General features: G+C 44.6%; 1 protein-coding gene and 2 long non-coding RNA genes across 4 annotated transcripts in view; all 3 read left to right on the top strand.

The window, feature by feature from the left end:
• The window catches only part of LOC103282626 (major histocompatibility complex class I-related gene protein-like), a 233,254-nt gene that overhangs the window by 114,052 nt on the left and 99,004 nt on the right, over positions 1-20,198 (top strand). The gene's annotated exons all lie outside the window — the stretch shown is intronic.
• The window catches only part of LOC134296891 (uncharacterized), a 113,780-nt gene that overhangs the window by 3,160 nt on the left and 90,422 nt on the right, over positions 1-20,198 (top strand). The window lies entirely within an intron of this gene.
• On the top strand, positions 594-14,982 carry LOC134297169 (uncharacterized). The gene is made up of 3 exons (XR_010003936.1): positions 594-622; positions 4,341-4,379; positions 14,938-14,982. It is a non-coding gene; the product is annotated as an uncharacterized LOC134297169 (long non-coding RNA).

Here is a 20,198-nt window from a genome sequence, read left to right on the forward strand (position 1 = left end):
TCTTCCAACTCTACTATTCTATGATTCTATGATTCTATGATTCCCCCGGGCAGGAATCAGCCTTGAAGCTGCAAGGCCATTAAATGCTAATCAAGGTGATTAACTGCAACAGTCATACTTTACTCCAGCAAACAGAATTTCTTTCTACCATCCTGAACCTTCCATAGATATATAAACCTCACTATTCTAATTTTCAAAATACCTCACAACCTCTGAGGATGCCTGCCATAGATGTGGGCAAAACGTCAGGAGAGAATGTTTCTGGGACATGGCCATGCAGCCCAGAAACCTCACAGCAACTCGGTGGTTCCAGCCATGAAAGCCTTCGATAACACACTAATATATTCGGTTCGAAGGGTTCAGTTTGTTCTGCAAAGTCCTCAAAGAGGGGGAGGGAGAGAAAAGATGTTGAGCACTGTGTCCTAGGCATTAAAATGGCAGGGCGCCATAATTTGTGTATATTTCTGTGGTAAAATCAGTAACAGTTTGTTATTCCATCTGCATCTGTCCCGGAAAAAGAGGAAAACATCTAGAGGCCACAACACTTTCTTGCCCCAAACAACTGGCCCATGTTTCCTTTGTTTTTCAGAAAGCAACGAAGGGTTCGGCAGCACCGAGGAAGGTAAGTGTTACGAAAGAGCTAGAAAGGTGAGTGGGGTGGGGTGGTCTGCAGCCCTGGGAGATGGCAGCATAGAATTGTCTCTCCACCATCCTCTCTGCTTGATAAATGACTTTTAAGAGAGTTAAACAAGAGTAGTTTAATAAGGGACAACTTAGAATCATAGAATAGTAGAGTTGGAAGAGACCTCATAGGCCATCCAGTCCAACCCCCTGCCAAGAAGCAGGAAATCATTCAAAGCACCCCCGACAGATGGCCATCCAGCCTCTGTTTAAAAGCCTCCAAAGAAGGAGCCTCCACCACAGTCCGGGGGAGAGAGTTCCACTGCCGAACAGCCCTTCTCACAGTGAGGAAGTTCTTCCTGATGTTCAGGTGGAATCTCCTTTCCTGTAGTTTGAAGCCATTGTTCCACGTCCTAGTCTGCAGGGCAGCAGAAAACAAGCTTACTCCCTTCTCCTTATGACTCCCCTTCACGTATTTGTACATGGCTATCATGTCTCCTCTCAGCCTTCTCTTCTGCAGGCTAAACATGCCCAGCTCTTTAAGCCGCTCCTCATAGGGCTTGTTCTCCAGACCTTTGATCATTTTAGTTGCCCTCCTCTGGACGCTTTCCAGCTTGTCAGCATCTCCCTTCAACTGTGGTGCCCAGAATTGGACACAGTATTCCAGGTGTGGTCTGACCAAGGCAGAATAGAGGGGGAGCATGACTTCCCTGGATCTAGACGCTATTCCCCTATTGATGCAGGCCAGAATCCCATTGGCTTTTTTAGCTGCCGCATCACATTGTTGGCTCATGTTTAACTTGTTGTCCACGAGGACTCCAAGGTCTTTTTCGCACACACTGCTGTCAAGCCAGGCGTCCCCCATTCTGTATCTTTGCATTCCATTTTTTCTGCAGAAGTGAAGTATCTTACATTTATCCCTGTTGAACTTCATTTTGTTAGTTTCGGCCCATCTCTCTAGTCTGTCAAGATCGTTTTGAATTCTGCTCCTGTCTTCTGGAGTGTTAGCTATCCCTCCCAGTTTGGTGTCATCTGCAAACTTGATGATCGTGCCTTCTAACCCTTCGTCTAAGTCATTAATAAAGATGTTGAACAGAACCGGGCCCAGGACAGAACCCTGCGGCACTCCACTTGTGACTTCTTTCCATGATGAAGACGACACATTGGTGAGCACCCTTTGGGTTCGTTCGCTTAGCCAATTACAGATCCACCTAACTGTAGTTTTGTCTAGCCCACATTTTGCTAGTTTGTTTGCCAGAAGGTCGTGGGGGACTTTGTCGAAGGCCTTATTGAAATCTAGATACACTACATCCACGGCATTCCCTGTATCAACCCAACTCGTAACTCTGTCGAAAAAAGAGATCAGATTAGTCTGGCATGACTTGTTTTTGGTAAATCCGTGTTGACTATTAGCAATAACTGCATTTGTTTCTAAGTGTTTGCAGACCACTTCCTTAATCATCTTTTCCAGAATCTTGCCTGGTATCGACGTGAGGCTGACCGGACGGTAATTGTTTGGGTCATTCTTTTTTCCCTTCTTGAAGATAGGGACCACATTCGCCCTCCTCCAATCTGCTGGGACTTCTCCCGTTCTCCAAGAATTCTCGAAGATAATTGTCAGTGGTTCTGAAATAACCTCAGCTAGTTCCTTCAATACTCTTGGATGTAGCTGATCTGGCCCTGGGGACTTGAATTCGTTTAGCGTGGCCAGGTGTTCCTGGATGACTTCTTTCCCTATTTGGGGTTGGATTTCCCCCAATCCTTCATCCATTTCATGTTGCTGAGGTTGAAGATGGCTTTCCTTTTGTGAGGAGACCGAGGCAAAGAAGGCATTAAGCAGTTCTGCCTTTTCCCTGTCCCCCCATCTTCTCCTTGCAATGGCCCTATCGCCTCCTTTTTCTTCCTTTTTCTACCAACATAAGCAAAGAAGCCTTTTTTGTTGTTTTTAATGTCCCTGGCAAGCCTGAGCTCATTTTGCGCTTTAGCCTTGCGAACCTTTTCCCTAGAGGAGTTGGCTATACGTTTGAATTCTTCTTTGGTGATTTCTCCCCTTTTCCACTTCTTGTGCATGTCTCTTTTGAGTCTTAGCCCGGTTAGAAGTTCTTTGGACATCCATTCTGGCTTCTTTGCACTTGTCTTATTTTTCTTCTTTGTTGGCACTGTTTGCATTTGCGCCTTGAGTATTTCACTTTTGAAAAACTCCCATCCATCCTTAACTCCCTTGTTTTTTAATATCGGCGTCCATGGAATGCCGCTCAGTAATTCCTTCATTTTTTGGAAGTCAGCTCTCTTAAAGTCCAGAATGCGTGTTTGATTTGTCTTAGTTTCAGCCTTCCTTTGTATTGCAAACTGTAGGAGCACATGGTCACTTGCCCCTAAGGATCCGACGACTTCGACTGTATTGATCAGGTCTTCCACATTTGTTAAGATTAGATCAAGAGTTGCTGATTCCCTTGTTGCCTCTTCTACCTTCTGGACCATGAAATTGTCTGCAAGGCAAGTGAGGAATTTGTTGGACTTCGTACTCTTGGCCGAGTTTGTTTTCCAGCAGATATCAGGATAGTTGCAGTCGCCCATGACTACTATATCTCTTCTTTGTGCCTGTTGGTCAGCTGTTGACAGAAGGCTTCATCAAGTCCTTCATCCTGACTCGGAGGTCTGTAGTAGACACCCACAACGAGATCTTTTTGAGTCCCGGTTCCCTTGATTCTTATCCAGATGCTTTCAAGCTGGTTTCCCGGATTACAGTCTTGCATTTCTTCTGCAACGTAACTGTTTTTGACATATAAAGCTACTCCCCCTCCTCTCCCCTTTGTTCTATTTCTGTGAAAGAGGTTATAGCCCTCAATGGCTACATTCCAGTGATGGGAGTCATCCCACCAGGTTTCAGTGATGCCTATGACGTCGTACGTGTGGTGCTGTACTAAAAGTTGGAGTTCGTCTTGCTTATTTCCCATGCTCTGTGCATTAGTGTAAAGATATGTAAGCCCTTGTGACCTTCCCCCGAGCTGTTTATTTGGGATTATTGTGCTCTCTGTACTTGGTCCTTGCTGTGGATCTAGTTTGGGGAGGGGAACAACAGCCTGGCAAACACTATATTACCCACGACCACAAGGAACCGCCAAAAGGCTAAACGGAGGGCTGCACAAACACAGCTTACATGTCTTTACACTAATGCACAGAGCATGGGAAATAAGCAAGATGAACTCCAACTTTTAGTACAGCACCACACGTACTTAATAACAATAAAAGCAAGAGATGGATGGCCATCTGTCAGGGGTGCTTTGAATGAGATTTTCCTGCTTCTTGCAGGGGGTTGGACTGGATGGCCCGTAAGGTTTCTTCCAACTCTACGATTCTATGATTCTATGAGTCCCAGGCCAATTGTAACTGAAGAAATAAAACCATTTCAAGAAATTTGAAGACAGTGAACAGTGGATGGAAATTCCAGAAAAAATGTTGATGTGGAAAGAAGCTCAGCTACATATATTCATTTGATCAGATTCAGTTTCTTCTTACAGCAAGGTTCTCAGAGAGAGAGAAGATGTTTTGGAGCAGCCTTTATGGTGGGCATTGAAATGACAAGGCACCACATTTTTATCTGTGAGAGTAGCGAGGATTGTTTATGTGCATCTGCACATCTGCCCTGAGGAATATATCTAGAATCCTAAGCATTTCCTGCCTGAAAAACTAACCCCTGTCTTTTCTTCCCTTTTCAGCAAGTGAGAAAGGTTCCCATAACTCTGAGGAACGTATGTGTAAGTGAACCCCCACTCAAAGAGAATGAATGGCAAAGGAAAGAGACATAGAAAGAAAAGTTACACTTCTAAGTCAAGGGTTCTCTAAGATCCATACCATTCCCCAAAACTTTCTCACCTAACCTTGTTTGAGGTCTAGAGAAGAGAAAGGAAAACTCTCTCTCTCCTATATGGGTTTTCTGCCATCTTCTTGTTCTGGAGACGGACTCTATGTAATCAGTCCTCCCATATCCACAGATTCCATGGCTTCAAAATAAATTAAAAAAAAATCATGGATTTATCTGTTTTATATAAGGGACACCACCATATTTCATCGGATAATAGTCACACCCCCTTTTGGGGAAGGCAAAATTGGCACTTTGGTTGTCCTTGCATAATAGTTGCACCCTTAATTCAGTTGCCTGATGGAAATTCAGACTGCCTTTTTTGGCGAAATGGCCCCATAGCACAAAAAGGCAAGAAGGGCAGTTGAGTGGGAGGATTAATTCTCTTCTCTGCCTGCCTGGCCTATTTCCCTTTAAGCAAGTCAGCAGCACTGTGGGCAGGCAACGCTTCATCCGGTCATGTGCTTGTTCCCTTTGAGGGCGCAGGCACATGGGAGGGTGAAGCATCACCCACCTGTGCAGCTTCACCCTCACAAGAACATTATGTAGTGAAAGAAGCACCTCAAAGGGGGCCTTTTTCACTGCATAATAGTTGCCACCACATAATAGTCGAACTCTCCCCCCACAACACATGTTTTGGGCAGGAGAGGGAGAAATGTGGTATACTATGCCCTTATACATAATAGGACTTGAGCATCCTCAGATTTTGGTATCTACTGGGGTCCTGAAACAAAACTCCAGCAGATATCTAGGGTCCATTATGCTGGGGACTGAAAGGTACAGCCCAGCTCTCACCCGGCATCTCAGAGACTGAAATGAGATCCATAGAAACCACTGTGGATTCCATGAAGCCAGCCAGTAGGGACACAGCTCATTGCCAAGCTTGGCCAGCTCCCAGATAGAATGAATATGCCTCCTTGGTTCCACCCCCAGACAACCTACCTGCTCTCTTTCCTACAGTGCAGCTCTTAGGCTCTCTTTAAATGCTTCTTGTTAATGTGGGATTTGTGTATTGGTAGTGTTTAAATGAAATTTGTGTCTAGCATGTATTGCATGTATTGCATCATCCAGAGTATGCTATAGTCTGTAAAGAGTTAACTTGGTAAGAAGCTGTATTGACCTTGGATATGTGGCTGGAGCCCGAGAGGAGTGTCCAGACTACAAGTGTGTTTGTATATTAGGTGATTGCATCAGATGAGATCTGTTCTGCATGCTGAGAAGATCTGTGCTGTTTGTCTAGAGTGAAAGTCCTATGTCTATCATCTGCAAGTCTGTTTGTCTTGTCCAGTAAATCTTTGTAAATACTTTTTAACATCGTCTCTGATGTTCCTTCGTTCTGCGCTTCAACTGACGTCATTCATCTGCTGCTACGCTGCGCGCATTACTCTGATACTTCTATGAGTAATATATTTTCTCTTCTCTCTCTTTCCAATAGCATTGTGTCCATCTAGCAGTTTTGGCAGCATCCAAACAGGTAAATTGGGAGCAGGGGGACAATGGGGAGAAGAGGGTCAAGCCTTGAGACGAGAATTCAATGTCCAGTCCTTATTTGATGGACAGATTTCTCCCCCCAAGCTCACTGAGTCCATCTCAGCCTTGAAGGAAAATAAGTTCAGAAGGGGGAGAGTGGTGCTGTGGCACAGGGCAGAGGTGCATTTGTGGTACAGGTGGAGGGGTAGTCAAATGGTACTTTGGAACAGCCATTAAAATCCTCACAGAAAGGAGACAGGAAAGCAGATGCTCTTCAGGATAAGTGGAACCTTTTCCCTTGCTGCTCACTTCATTTTGTGGGGAAAGAAAGCCTCCACCTTACATTACTTTGCACATATCAGATTATGAATGTTTTCACTTCTAGTCCTGGAATCTCCCTTCCCTTTCCATCTCTGAAGACCTTCTGAGGTCCTCTCCTGCCCCTTCTCTCACTCTGAAGTAGCCGTCTTGAGTCTGTGTTGAGAGAAAGGTGCAATAAAAGTAAAATCAATAAAAGGTGTCTCTGGAACCTGTGGGTTTCTCCTTTATGTATTATACTCAACTCTGGTGACAAGGTAATGTGGGCTAGAAGAAATCTCCAGAGCCTATTTCTGCTGTATTCTACTATGGACATGCACCCTTTTTCCCGATACAACTCAAAAATGTCTCTAGTTGCTGATTGAGGCCCCTTTAGTCTGGATCAAATTCTCTGGGTTTCATTCTCCTCATTCCAAAGAATTTCCCTGTTTTGTCTCTCTGTAGTGTAACTGGCAGGTCATAGAATCATAGAATCATAGAATCATAGAATAGTAGAGTTGGAAGAGACCTCATGGGCCATCCAGTCCAACCCCCTGCCAAGAAGCAGGAAATCGCATTCAAAGCACCCCCGACAGATGGCCATCCAGCCTCTGCTTAAAAGCCTCCAAGGAAGGAGCCTCCACCACAGCCCGGGGGAGAGAGTTCCACTGGCGAACAGCCCTCACAGTGAGGAAGTTCTTCCTGATGTTCAGGTGGAATCTCCTTTCCTGTAGTTTGAAGCCATTGTTCCGTGTCCTAGTCTGCAGGGCAGCAGAAAACAAGCTTGCTCCCTCCTCCCTATGACTTCCCCTACCATATTTGTACATGGCTATCATGTCTCCTCTCAGCCTTCTCTTCTGCAGGCTAAACATGCCCAGCTCTTTAAGCCGCTCCTCATAGGGCTTGTTCTCCAGACCCTTAATCATTTTAGTTGCCCTCCTCTGGACGCTTTCCAGCTTGTCAACATCTCCCTTCAACTGTGGTGCCCAAAATTGGACGCAGTATTCTAGGTGTGGTCTGACCAAGGCAGAATAGAGGGGGAGCATAACTTCCCTGGATCTAGACGCTATACCCCTATTGATGCAGGCCAGAATCCCATTGGCTTTTTTAGCTGCTGCATCACATTGTTGGCTCATGTTTAACTTGTTGTCCACGAGGACTCCAAGGTCTTTTTCGCACACACTGCTGTCAAGCCAGGTGTCCCCCATTCTGTATCTTTGATTTCCATTTTTTCTGCCGAAATGAAGTATCTTGCATTTGTCCCTGTTGAACTTCATTTTGTTAGTTTCGGCCCATCTCTCTAGTCTGTCAAGATCGTTTTGAATTCTGCTCCTGTCTTCTGGAGTGTTAGCTATCCCTCCCAGTTTTGTGTCATCTGCAAACTTGATGATCGTGCCTTCTAACCCTTCATCTAAGTCGTTAATAAAGATGTTGAACAGAACCGGGCCCAGGACGGAGCCCTGCGGCACTCCACTTGTCACTTCTTTCCATGATGAAGACGACGCATTGGTGAGCGCCCTTTGGGTTCGTTCGCTTAGCCAATTGCAGATCCACCTAACTGTAGTTTTGTCTAGCCCACATTTTACTAGTTTATTTGCCAGAAGGTCGTGGGGGACTTTGTCGAAGGCCTTACTGAAATCCAGGTAGGCTACATCCATAGCATTCCCTGTATCGACCCAACTCGTAACTCTATCGAAAAAAGAGATCAGATTAGTCTGGCATGACTTGTTTTTGGTAAATCCGTGTTGACTATTAGCAATGACCGCATTTGTTTCTAAGTGTTCGCAGACCACTTCCTTGATGATCTTTTCCAGAATCTTGCCTGGTATTGATGTGAGGCTGACCGGACGGTAATTGTTTGGGTCGTTCTTTTTTCCCTTCTTGAAGATAGGGACCACATTCGCCCTCCTCCAATCTGCTGGGACTTCTCCCGTTCTCCAAGAACTCTCGAAGACAATTGCCAGCGGTTCTGAAATAACTTCCGCTAATTCCTTCAATACTCTTGGATGTAGCTGATCCGGCCCTGGGGACTTGAATTCGTTTAGAGAGGCCAGGTGTTCCTGGACAACTTGTTTCCCTATTTGGGGTTGGATTTCCCCCAATCCTTCGTGCATTCCATGTTGCTGAGGTAGAAGATGGCTTTCTTTTTGTGAGAAGACCGAGGCAAAGAAGGCATTGAGCAGTTCTGCCTTTTCCCTGTCCCCTGTCGCCATCACCCCATCTTCTCCTTGCAGAGGCCCTATCGCCTCCTTTTTCTTCCTTTTTCTACCAACGTAAGCAAAAAAGCCTTTTTTGTTGTTTTTTATGTCCCTGGCAAGCCTGAGCTCATTTTGTGCTTTAGCCTTGCGAACCTTTTCCCTACAGGTGTTGGCTATACGTTTGAATTCTTCTTTGGTGATTTCTCCCCTTTTCCACTTCTTGTGCATGTCACTTTTGAGCTTTAGCTCAGTTAGAAGTTCTTTGGACATCCATTCTGGCTTCTTTGCACTTATCTTATTTTTCTTCTTTGTTGGCACTGTTTGCATTTGCGCCTTGAGTATTTCACTTTTGAAAAACTCCCATCCATCCTTAACTCCCTTGTTTTTTAATATCGGCGTCCATGGAATGCCGCTCAGTAATTCCTTCATTTTTTGGAAGTCAGCTCTCTTAAAGTCCAGAATGCGTGTTTGACTTGTCTTAGTTTCAGCATTCCTTTGTATTGCAAACTGCAGGAGCACATGGTCACTTGCCCCTAAGGATCCAACCACTTCAACTGTATTGGTCAGGTCTTCCACATTTGTTAAGATTAGATCAAGAGTTGCTGATCCTCTTGTTGCCTCTTCTACCTTCTGGACCATAAAATTGTCTGCAAGGCAAGTGAGGAATTTGTTGGACTTTGTACTCTTGGCTGAGTTTGTTTTCCAGCAGATATCGGAATAATTGAAATCGCCCATGACTACTATATCTCTTCTTTGTGCCTGTTTGGTCAGCTGTTGACAGAAGGCTTCATCAAGTCCTTCATCCTGACTCGGAGGTCTGTAGTAGACACCCACGACAAGATCTTTTTGAGTCCCGGTTCCCTTGATTCTTATCCAGATGCTTTCTAGCTGGTTTCCCGGATTACAGTCTTGCATTTCTTCTGCAACGTAACTGTTTTTGACATATAAAGCTACTCCCCCTCCTCTCCCTTTTGTTCTATTTCTGTGAAAGAGGTTATAGCCCTCGATGGCTACATTCCAGTGATGGGAGTCATCCCACCAGGTTTCAGTGATGCCTATGACATCGTATGTGTGGTGCTGTGCTAAGAGTTGGAGTTCCTCTTGCTTATTTCCCATGCTCTGAGCGTTGGTGTAAAGACATGTAAGCCCCTGTGACCTCCCCTTGAGCTTTTTATTTGGGATTATTGTGCTCTCCGTACTTGGTCCTTGCTGTGTTTGTGCAGCCCTCCGTTTAGCCTTTTGGTGGTTCCCTGTGGTCGTGGGTAATATAGTGTTCGCCAGGCTGTTGTTCCCCTCCCCCAGTAGATCTAGTTTAAAGTGCGCCTGATGAGGTTTGTGAGTCTGTGTGCAAAAAGATGTTTTCCTGCTTGTGTGAGATGCACCCCATCACTTGCCAATAGGCCATCCTCCTGGAAGAGTAGACCATGGTCAAGGAAGCCAAAATGCTCCTCTTGGCACCATTTTCTGAGCCAGTTATTGACCTGTACTATTTTTCCGGCCCTTGTAGAGCCGTGTCCTACAACGGGGAGGAGGGATGAAAAGATCACATGTACATTATACAGTTTTAGCTTTGTTCCCAGAGCTCAAAAATCATTTGTGATCTTTTGAAAAGTATGTCTAGCGGTGTCATTGGTACCTACATGAATCAACATAAGGTGGGGAGGGTGATGGGGCTTTAGGAGCCTGCTGAGCCTCTGAGTGATATGGTGTATTTTTGCCCCCGGGAGGCAGCATGTTTCTCGAGCCATCCCATCCGGTCTGGAAATGATGGCTTCCGTTCCTCTAAGGAGGGAGTCACCTACTACCAAGACCTGTTTCCTTTGAGGATTGACAGGGTCCCTTTTGTGCAAGACAGTGTGTATGTCCCCTGAAGAGTGTTCCTGTTGAAGTGAATCATGCAGGTGTAAAGTGTTGTCCTCCTCCTCAACATCCCCAGTGCATTCATCAATGACAATCCATTGAGATACATCCGAGAGCCCATTACTCTCCCAAGGATGTTCCTGTTGCTCCTGGTCTACGATTGGGGATGGAGCATTTGCATGATTACATAAGTGTGAATGTGGTGATGCACTGTCCCCGTCCGGGCTATCCCCTGCGCATTGATCAAGGGTGGCCCACTAAGTGGTATCTAAGAAACTGTGGTCCTCCACAAGATGTGTTTCCTGATTGTATGTTAATGGTGTTAGAATTTCAAATCTGTTGTGTAAATGCAGCTGAGCAGAGGAGTTCTGCGGAGGCTGCCTGGTCCTGTGTCTCCTTCTATGGGTGACCTCCTTCCAAGCCTGAGGGTTGTCTACCTGTGAGTTGATCTCCCCATAAGGATCCTGATCATGGTCATGGTGGTGTTGGTGTGATGCAGGCTGCAGATCTACAGCAGCGTGTTGTGCAGTGTCCAAGAAGAGCTTGAGTGCCTGAATGTCCTTAAGGGTCTTAATACGGTGCTCGAGCTGTTGGATCCTCTGCTCCATCAGAGTCATCTGTTTGCATTTGGAGCAGATGTAGTTGACTAGTTTTTGTGTGAAAAAGCAGAACATGCCACAGCTGGTGCATGTGGTGGCAAGTATTTGCTGTTGGTCCATCTCTTGGTGAGTGAAGTGACCGAGGAGGATTGTGTGTTTTATGGGCAGAATGCTATCCACCTTCCTGTGTGTGTATTTTTAAAGTTGTTTTGTTTATGGTATATACTGTAAGAATGTGTTTTACTGTAGTGGTGGGTTCACGAGCGCCGTCAGGCGCGAGCGACAATGGCTCAGAAAGCTTCAACAGGAAGCCAACACTTTCAATAACAATAGCCTTGCCTCACCTTCCAAACAATGGCAGAACAGCAAGCCTTAATTACAGCTAGCCCACACTCAAGAATCAGCCCAGACTCAGGTTTTTAAAGGTAAAAGAGTCCAACAAACACAGGTTTTTAAGGCTTTTAAGGCTATCTAAGAAAAGAGTAGGCAATCTAAGAAAAGAGTGCACACTCTCAGGTTTTTGAGGAATTATTAGACAGACCTTACCTAAACCAAGGAGCAAGCTGCTTTCCTGCTTCCTCTCCTCACCTCTGCGTGAACTCTGGCTCAGAAAGCTTCAACAGGAAGCCAACACTTTCAATAACAATAGCCTTGCCTCACCTTCCAAACAATGGCAGAACAGCAAGCCTTAATTACAGCTAGCCCACACTCAAGAATCAGCCCAGACTCAGGTTTTTAAAGGTAAAAGAGTCCAACAAACACAGGTTTTTAAGGCTTTTAAGGCTATCTAAGAAAAGAGTAGGCAATCTAAGAAAAGAGTGCACACTCTCAGGTTTTTGAGGAATTATTAGACAGACCTTACCTAAACCAAGGAGCAAGCTGCTTTCCTGCTTCCTCACCTCACCTCTGCGTGAACTCTGGCTCAGAAAGCTTCAACAGGAAGCCAACACTTTCAATAACAATAGCCTTGCCTCACCTTCCAAACAATGGCAGAACAGCAAGCCTTAATTACAGCTAGCCCACACTCAAGAATCAGCCCAGACTCAGGTTTTTAAAGGTAAAAGAGTCCAACAAACACAGGTTTTTAAGGCTTTTAAGGCTATCTAAGAAAAGAGTAGGCAATCTAAGAAAAGAGTGCACACGCTCAGGTTTTTGAGGAATTATTAGACAGACCTTACCTAAACCAAGGAGCAAGCTGCTTTCCTGCTTCCTCTCCTCACCTCTGCGTGAACTCTGGCTCAGAAAGCTTCAACAGGAAGCCAACACTTTCAATAACAATAGCCTTGCCTCACCTTCCAAACAATGGCAGAACAGCAAGCCTTAATTACAGCTAGCCCACACTCAAGAATCAGCCCAGACTCAGGTTTTTAAAGGTAAAAGAGTCCAACAAACACAGGTTTTTAAGGCTTTTAAGGCTATCTAAGAAAAGAGTAGGCAATCTAAGAAAAGAGTGCACACTCTCAGGTTTTTGAGGAATTATTAGACAGACCTTACCTAAACCAAGGAGCAAGCTGCTTTCCTGCTTCCTCTCCTCACCTCTGCGTGAACTCTGGCTCAGAAAGCTTCAACAGGAAGCCAACACTTTCAATAACAATAGCCTTGCCTCACCTTCCAAACAATGGCAGAACAATGTGTTGTCGAAGGCTTTCATGGCCAGAATCACAGGGTTGTTGTATGTCTTTCGGGCTGTGTGGCCATGTTCCAGAAGCATTCTCTCCTGACGTTTCGCCCACATCTATGGCAGGCATCCTCAGAGGTTGTGAGGTATGGATAAACTAAGTCAGGAAAGGAAAGAATATATATCTGTGTAGAGTCCAAGGTGTGGCAAGAGTTCTTTGTCACTGGGAGCCAGCATTAATGTTTCAGTTAATCACCCTAATTGGCACTGGAAATGTTTTGTCCCTTGCCTGGGGGCATCCTTTGTTCAGTCAAGTCCTCATTGTGTTGGTTCCCATCTACTGTTTTGATTTTGGAGTTTTGTAATACTGGTAGCCAGATTTTGTTCATTTTCATGGTTTCTTCCTTTCTGTTGAAGTTGTCCACATGCTTGTGGATTTCAATGGCTTCTCTGTGTAGTCTGACATGATAGTTGTTAGAATGGTCCAGCATTTTTGTGTTCTCAAATAGTATTCTGTGTCCAGGCTGGTTCATCAAATGCTCTGCTATGGCTGATTTCTCTGGTTGAATTAGTCTGCAGTGCCTTTCATGTTCTTTGACTCTTGTTTGGGCAATGCTGCGTTTGGTGGTCCCTATGTAGACTTGTCCACAGCTGCATGGTATCCGGTAGACTCCTGCAGAAGAGAGAGGATCCCTCTTGTCCTTCGCTGACCGTAGCATTTGTTGGATTTTCTTCGTGGGTCTGTAGATAGTTTGTAGGTTGTGCTTCTTCATCAGCTTCCCTATGCGGTCAGTAGTTCCCTTGATGTATGGTAAGAACACCTTTCCTCTGGGTGGATCTTTGTCTTGACTCTCATGGCTTGTTCTTGGCCTTGCAAGGTTACATATTGGATTTTGCTGTGCCTTTTAATAAATTCTTCAGGGTCTTGATGTCACAGTTGCAGATTTGTAAAAATATTTATATTGCAGAGAGTTGGGCCTGAGGCAGAAATTGACTGTTTTGCTATATGAGCATCAAGATTCTTGGAGAAGTGTTTCTTCAGGTTTAAAATGTGGCAATTATGTAATGTATGTATTTTCACTTTCATGGTGTCCTGTGCCTCCAACCCCAGAGAATGTGGGGACTGATTGTAGAGGTGTTCTCAGGTATCTGTGTGAAGTAAAGAGTAGGAATGCAAGGCACTGTCATAAGGTTTATCTACACTTTGGAATTATTGCAGTTTGATGCCAGTTTACCTGCCATACCTGACTGCTGTGGAATCATGGGAATTGTTATTTTACCAGGGCCTTAGCCTTTTCTGCCAAAGACTGTGCCTCTCCAAACTCCAGACTATATATCCTAGATTTTCAAAGTGCAGAGTCCTAACATTTTGGAGAATTATGATCTTTGGAAAGGCACTACCTTGTTAGAAATCATAACCTTTTTGAAAAATGGAAATCTCCATAACTATTTGGAAAATGACATTCATCACCATTTTGGAAAAATCAGGAATCTCCATGAGAAGAGGTAAAATCTAGTTTGAGTCCGTGATTTCCAATTACAGGGGCATACAGACATGTGAAGATCCGGATATTTGGCTAAAAACCACAATATTCCCGCACCTAGAAATCTCACATTTTTTGCCTTTTGTAGCAATTGCTTCTAGGTTTACAGGGAACAGTGTCTGGCCATCCTCCTGATTGCTGCGGGAGCTCCTGGGATAAAGATACTGTCTGGACGGGCCCTAAGACACCCACTCACATAGTTAAGAAAGTAAAACTAGAATAAAAAGGTAAAGATTTCCTCTGACATTAAGTCCAGTCATGTCTGACTCTGGGGGTTGGTGCTCATCTCCATTTCTAAGCCAAAGAGCTGGCGTTGTCCACAGACACCTCCAAGGTCATGTGGCCATAAGCATGATTGCATGGAGTGCCGAATAGTTGGGGAATAATTCACTGACCATTGACCAAAGAGTAAGAATGTTAAAAAAAGGAACCCCAACAGGATCCCTGCATTTGATGCCATAGTGGTGGGCCAGTAGGAGGTCCCCACATTGGGTGGAATTGGTGGGGCACTTAAAAAACTCGCATGGTTGCTCTCATTCTCACACTAACACACCTGTCAAAAGGCCATTCATGAAGAAAGGATGGGGATTCAGCAAAAACCTGCTCCTGCAGAAAGAAGGAAGCTCTATGTTCAGTTCAAAGGATTCAGTTTGTTCGGCAAAGTCCTCAAAGAGGGGAAGAAGAGACAAGATTTTGAGCACTCCGTCCCAGGCAAGGTGCCATAATCTGTGTATATTTCTGTGGTAAATTCAGTAACAATTAGCTTGTCATTCCATGTGCATCTGTCCCAAAAAAAGAGGATTACATCTGGACACCACAACACTTTCTTGCCCCAAACAACTGGCCCCATGTTTCCTTTGTTTTTCAGAAGGCGATGAAGGGTTCAGCAGCACCAGGGAAGGTAAGTGTTAAGAAAGAGTTAGAAAAGTGGCTGGGGTGGCTTGTGTTGTGTCTTCCTCTTCTGCCGCTGAGGAGGAGTTGGAAGATAAGGCTGAAGAGGAAGGGGCTGGGGATTTTGGGCAGATGGTCAGGCCTGTTCGGGAGGAAGAAGAAGAGGAGGGAGCCAGCTGGTTGCTCCAACTTTTCAAGAATGAAGAAGGGAGCAACAAGCAAGGCGTAGGTCTGCCAGGACTGCTGAAAAGGCACACAGCTATCAGATCACTCCCTAGAGACACACGTGCTCTGGGCTGAAGGATATAAATCAGGAGCAGGGAAAACAACCACCGCTGGTAGCAACAGATCCAGTTACCGAGCCTTTGACCCTGTATCTGTTCCAGCAAGTAGCCTCTTCTTTGCCCTGAGAAGAAATTACCAAAGTCTCAACTTTGCTCAGCCAAGAAACTTTTGCCTTCTTTTGTGAACTTGCCTGTTGTGGACTTGCTTTTGTGAATTTGATTTTGCTACTTTAAACTTTGCTGAAGTAAAACTTTTTGAGTTCCTTTAAGGCTATTCTTAAGACCAAACTGGACAGTCTGCAGCCCTGGGAGATGGCAGCATAGTGTTGTCTTTCCACCATCCTCCCTGCTTGATAATTGAATTTTAATAGAGTTAAACCAGAGTAGTTGGTGAATAATTAGCTGGCAACTGAAGTAAGATGTCAAGAAATATGAAATAATCAACAAGATTCTGGAAGGAAGAGGTGGTTTTATATATTGTGTCAGAAGCGAACTGAGGATGCAGTTGTAATGTATTTCAAAACACAAAGTTAAAAATTTGGCATGGTACTAAATGTCCTTTTACCAGAAGCTGGCCACTTGGAGTGTCTCTGGTGTTGCTCTAAGAAGGTCCTCCGTTGTGCATGTGGCAGGGCTCAGGCTGCATTGTAATAGGTGCTCTGTGGTTTCCTCTTCTTCACACTCACATGTTGTGGACTCCACTTTGTGGCCCCATTTCTTAAGGTCATCTCTGCATCTCGTGATGACAGAGCACCGTCTCTTCAGCACCTTCCAAGTTCCCCAGTCTTCTGTGTGCCCAGGAGGGAGTCTCGCAATTTCTCTCAACCAAAGCAACTTGCAGCATGCAATCAAACAAATAAACAAACAAAGAGGTGGTTGAGCATAGAGAATGAGAGTGATGTTTCCAACTAGAGACACAGGATAAAAAGGATATTGGGAGGATTAAAAACCTTAGACATGGTAAAGACCAAGAGGGAAGGAGCTCTGAAATGAGGGACAATTTAATAACAATCAAAACAAGAGTCCCAGGCCCATAATAACTGAAGAAATAAAACCACTTCAGGAAAATCTGAAGACAGTGAATAATGGATGGAAATTCCAGAAAAAATGTTGATGTGGAAAGAAGCCCAGCTACATACATTCATTTGATCAGATTCAGTTTTTTCTTACAGCAAGGTTCTCAGAGAGAGAGAAAGGTGTTTGGGAGGAGTCTTTATGGTGGGCATTGAAATGGCAAGGCACCACATTTTTATCTGTGAAAGAAGTTAGGATTGTTGATATGCATCTGCACATCTGCCCTGAGGAAAATATCTAGAATCCCTAAGTATTTTCTGCTTGAAAAACTAACCCCTGTCTTTTCTTCCCTTTTCAGCAAGTGAGAAAGATTCCCATAACTCTGAGGAACGTACATGTAAGTGAACCCCCACTCAGAGAGAATGAATGGCAAAGGAAAGAGGCATAGAAAGAAAAGTTACACTTCTAGGTCAAGGGTCCTCTTGGATCCATACCATTCCCCAAAGCTTTCTCACCTAACCTTCTTTGAGGTCTAGAGAAGAGAAAGGAAAACACTCTCTCCTATCTAGGTTTTCTGCCATCTTCTTGTTCAGGAGACGGACTCTATACAGTCAGTCTTCCCAAATCCACAAATTCTATATCCACAGATTCCACATGTCTTCAAAATAAATTCCAAAAACAAACACTACCACATTTCATCACATAATAGTCGCACCGCCTTTTGGGGAAGGCAAAAGTGGCACTCTGGTTGTCTTCGCATAATAGTTGCACCCATAATTCAGTCGCCTGGTGGGTGAATTAAGGGTGTGACTGCCTTTTTAGGGGCTGTGGCCCCATAGCACAAAAAGGGAAGAAGGGCGGTTGGGCTAGAGCAAGGGTCCCCAAACTAAGGCCTGGGGGCCAGATGCGGCCCTCCAAGGCCCCTTTCCTAAACTTTAGACTTAGGGTTGGCCTAAGTCTACTTGGTCTTTGGAAGTCTCTTTGCTTATCTATGGCCTTATGAGATTGTCTAGATGGTATTTGAAGGTCTCATTGCTTAGCTATGGCCTTATGAGACCATCTAGACAGCTTTTGGAGGTCACTTTCATTACCTATGGTCCTATGAGACTGTCTAGATGGCCTTTGAGGGTCCCTTTCCTTACCTATGGTTTTATGAGATTTTCTAGATGGCCTTTGGGGGCACCTTTCTTTACCTATGGTCTTATGAAACCATCTAGATGGTTTTTGAGGGTCCCTTTCCTTATCTATGGTTTTCTGATGGCCTTATGAGATCATCTAGATGGCCTTTGAGGGTCCCTTTCCTTACCTATGGTCTTTGGAGGTCTCTTTGCTTACCTATGTTCTTATAAGATTGTCTAAATCAGGGGTCCCCAAACTAAGGCCCTCCAAGGTCATTGACCTGGCCTCTGTCCTAAACTTTAGACTTAGGGTTTACCTCAACAGGGGTCTCAACAGGGGCCTTTTTCACTTCATAATAGTTGTCACTGCATAATAGTCACACTTACCCCCCCCCCCCCCACACACACACACACATATTTTGGGCAGGGGAGGATGAAATCTGGTATTTTACTGTGTACATAATAGATTTTTGGTATCTACAAGGGTTCTGAAACCAAACTCCAGCTGGGAACTGAAAGGCACAGCCAGCTCTCACCCGGCATCTTAGAGCCAAAGAGCAGCTGGAGACTGAAATGAGATCCACAGAAACCACTGCAGATGCCATGAAGCCAGTCAGTAGGGACACCACTCATTGCCAAGCTTGGCCACCGCCCAGAGAGGATTAAATGCTTCCTTGGGTCTATTCCTAGACAACCTACTTGGTGGTCTTCTTACAGTGCAGCTCTTAGGCTCTCATTAAATGCTTCTATGAGTAATATACTTTCTCTTCTCTCTCTTTCCAATAGCATTGTGTTCATCTGGCAGTTCTGGCAGCACCGAAGCAGGTAAATTTGGGGCAGGGGGGCAATGGGGAGAAGAGGGTCATGCTTGGAGACAGAGAATTCAATGTCCAGTCCTTATTTGATGAACAATTTCTCCCCCAAACTCACAGAGACCCCCTCAGCCTTGAAGGAAAATAAGTTCAGAAGGGGGAGATTGATGCTGTGGCACAGGGCAGGGGTGCATTTGTGGTACAAGTGGAGGGGTAGTCAAATGGTACTTTGGAACAGCCATTAAAATCCTCATGGAAAGGAGACAGGAAAGTGGATGCTCTTCAGGATAAGAGGAGCCTTTTCCTTTCCTGTTGACTTTATTTTGTAAGGAAAGAAAACTGCCTCCACCTTCCACCACTTTGCACGTATCAGATTATGAATGTTTCTCACTTCTTGTCCTGGAATCTCCCTTCCCTTTACGTCAGTGGTTCTCAATCTGTGAGTCCCCAGATGTTTTGGCCCCAGCTCCCAGAAATCCTAACAGCTGGTAAGCTGGCTGGGATTTCTGGGAGTTGTAGGCCAAAACAACTGGAGACCCACAGGTTGAGAACCACTGCCTTACCTCTTTGAAGACATATTGAGGTCCTGCCCTGCCCCTTCGCTCACTCTGAAGTAGCCTCATTGAGTCTATGTTGAGAGAAAGGGGCAATAAAAGTAAAACCAATAAAAGTGTCTCTGGAACTTATGGGTTTCTTCTTTATGTGTTATACTCAACTCTGGTGACAAGGTAATGTGGCTGGAAGAAATCCCAGAGCCTATTTCTGTTGTATTCTACTAGGGACATGCACCCATTTTCTGCTATAACTCACAAATCTCTCTGATTCCTAATTGAGGCTCCTTTAACCCGGATCAAATCTTTGGGATTCATTCTCCGGCCCTCATTCTAAAGCATTTCCCTGTTTTGTCTCCCTGTAGTGTAACTGGCGCTCCATGCAGTCATGTCGGTGGCCACATGATCTTGGAGGTGTCTACGGACAACGCTGGCTCTTCAGCTTAGAAATGGAGATGAACACCAGTTGGACACGACTGGACTTAATGTCAGGGGAAAACCTTTACCTTTGCCTGTGTGTGTGTGTGTGTCTGCAGTCTCCTTCCTCTTCTGCCTCTTAAATAAGAGAGGCAGAATGGATCTGCCTGTGTATTGGATTTTGCTTTGCCTTTTTCCGAGTCTTTCACTTGATGTCAAAAATGCAGATTTATAATAATGTTTGTGTCGCAGAAAGTTGGGCGTGAGACCCAAATTGGCTGTTTTGCCATATAAGCATCAAGATTCTTGGAGATGCCTTTCCTCAGGTTTGAAACATGGCAATTTTGTAATGTATGTATTTTCACTTTCATGGTGCCCTGTGCCTCTAACCCCAGAGAATGTGGGAGTTGATAGTAGTGATGTTCTCAGATATCTCTGTGAATTGAGGTTGAAATTTGCCATTTATTATATTGTAAACCGCTTTGAGTCTACCCAAAGTGGTTTACAGAAAAGTGGTATAGAAATGAAATACTGTAAATAAATTTTAAAAAGGAAGGTATGTAAGACACTGTCATAGGGTGCATCTACACTTTGGATTTACTGCAGTTTGATGCCAGTTTATATGCCATACCTGTCTGTTGTAGAATCATGGGAATTGTTGTTTTACCAGGGCTTTAGCCTTTTCTGCCCAAGACTGTTTGTACCTCTCCAAACTTCAGACTATATATCCTAGATTTCCAAAGTATGGAGTCCTAGCAATGGTGTCAAACTGCATTACAGTAGAGCTTTTCAAATGTGTGTTAGGACATGTTAACGTGTCAGCTGCAGTATGTAGATATGTTGTGCAAACATAATGGAAACCTTGAAGTTTGTGTGAAATAATAAATAATCTCTGAGGATGCCTGCCATAGATGTGGGCGAAACACCAGGAGAGAATGCTTCTGGAACATGACAGCCATACAGCCCAGAAAACTCACAGCAACTCAATAGAATATATATATACAGTAGAGTCTCACTTATCCAAGCTAAACGGGCCAGCAGA

The sequence above is a fragment of the Anolis carolinensis genome, chromosome 2 (assembly GCF_035594765.1).
Source record: "Anolis carolinensis isolate JA03-04 chromosome 2, rAnoCar3.1.pri, whole genome shotgun sequence".
NCBI classification, from domain to species: Eukaryota; Metazoa; Chordata; class Lepidosauria; order Squamata; family Dactyloidae; genus Anolis; species Anolis carolinensis.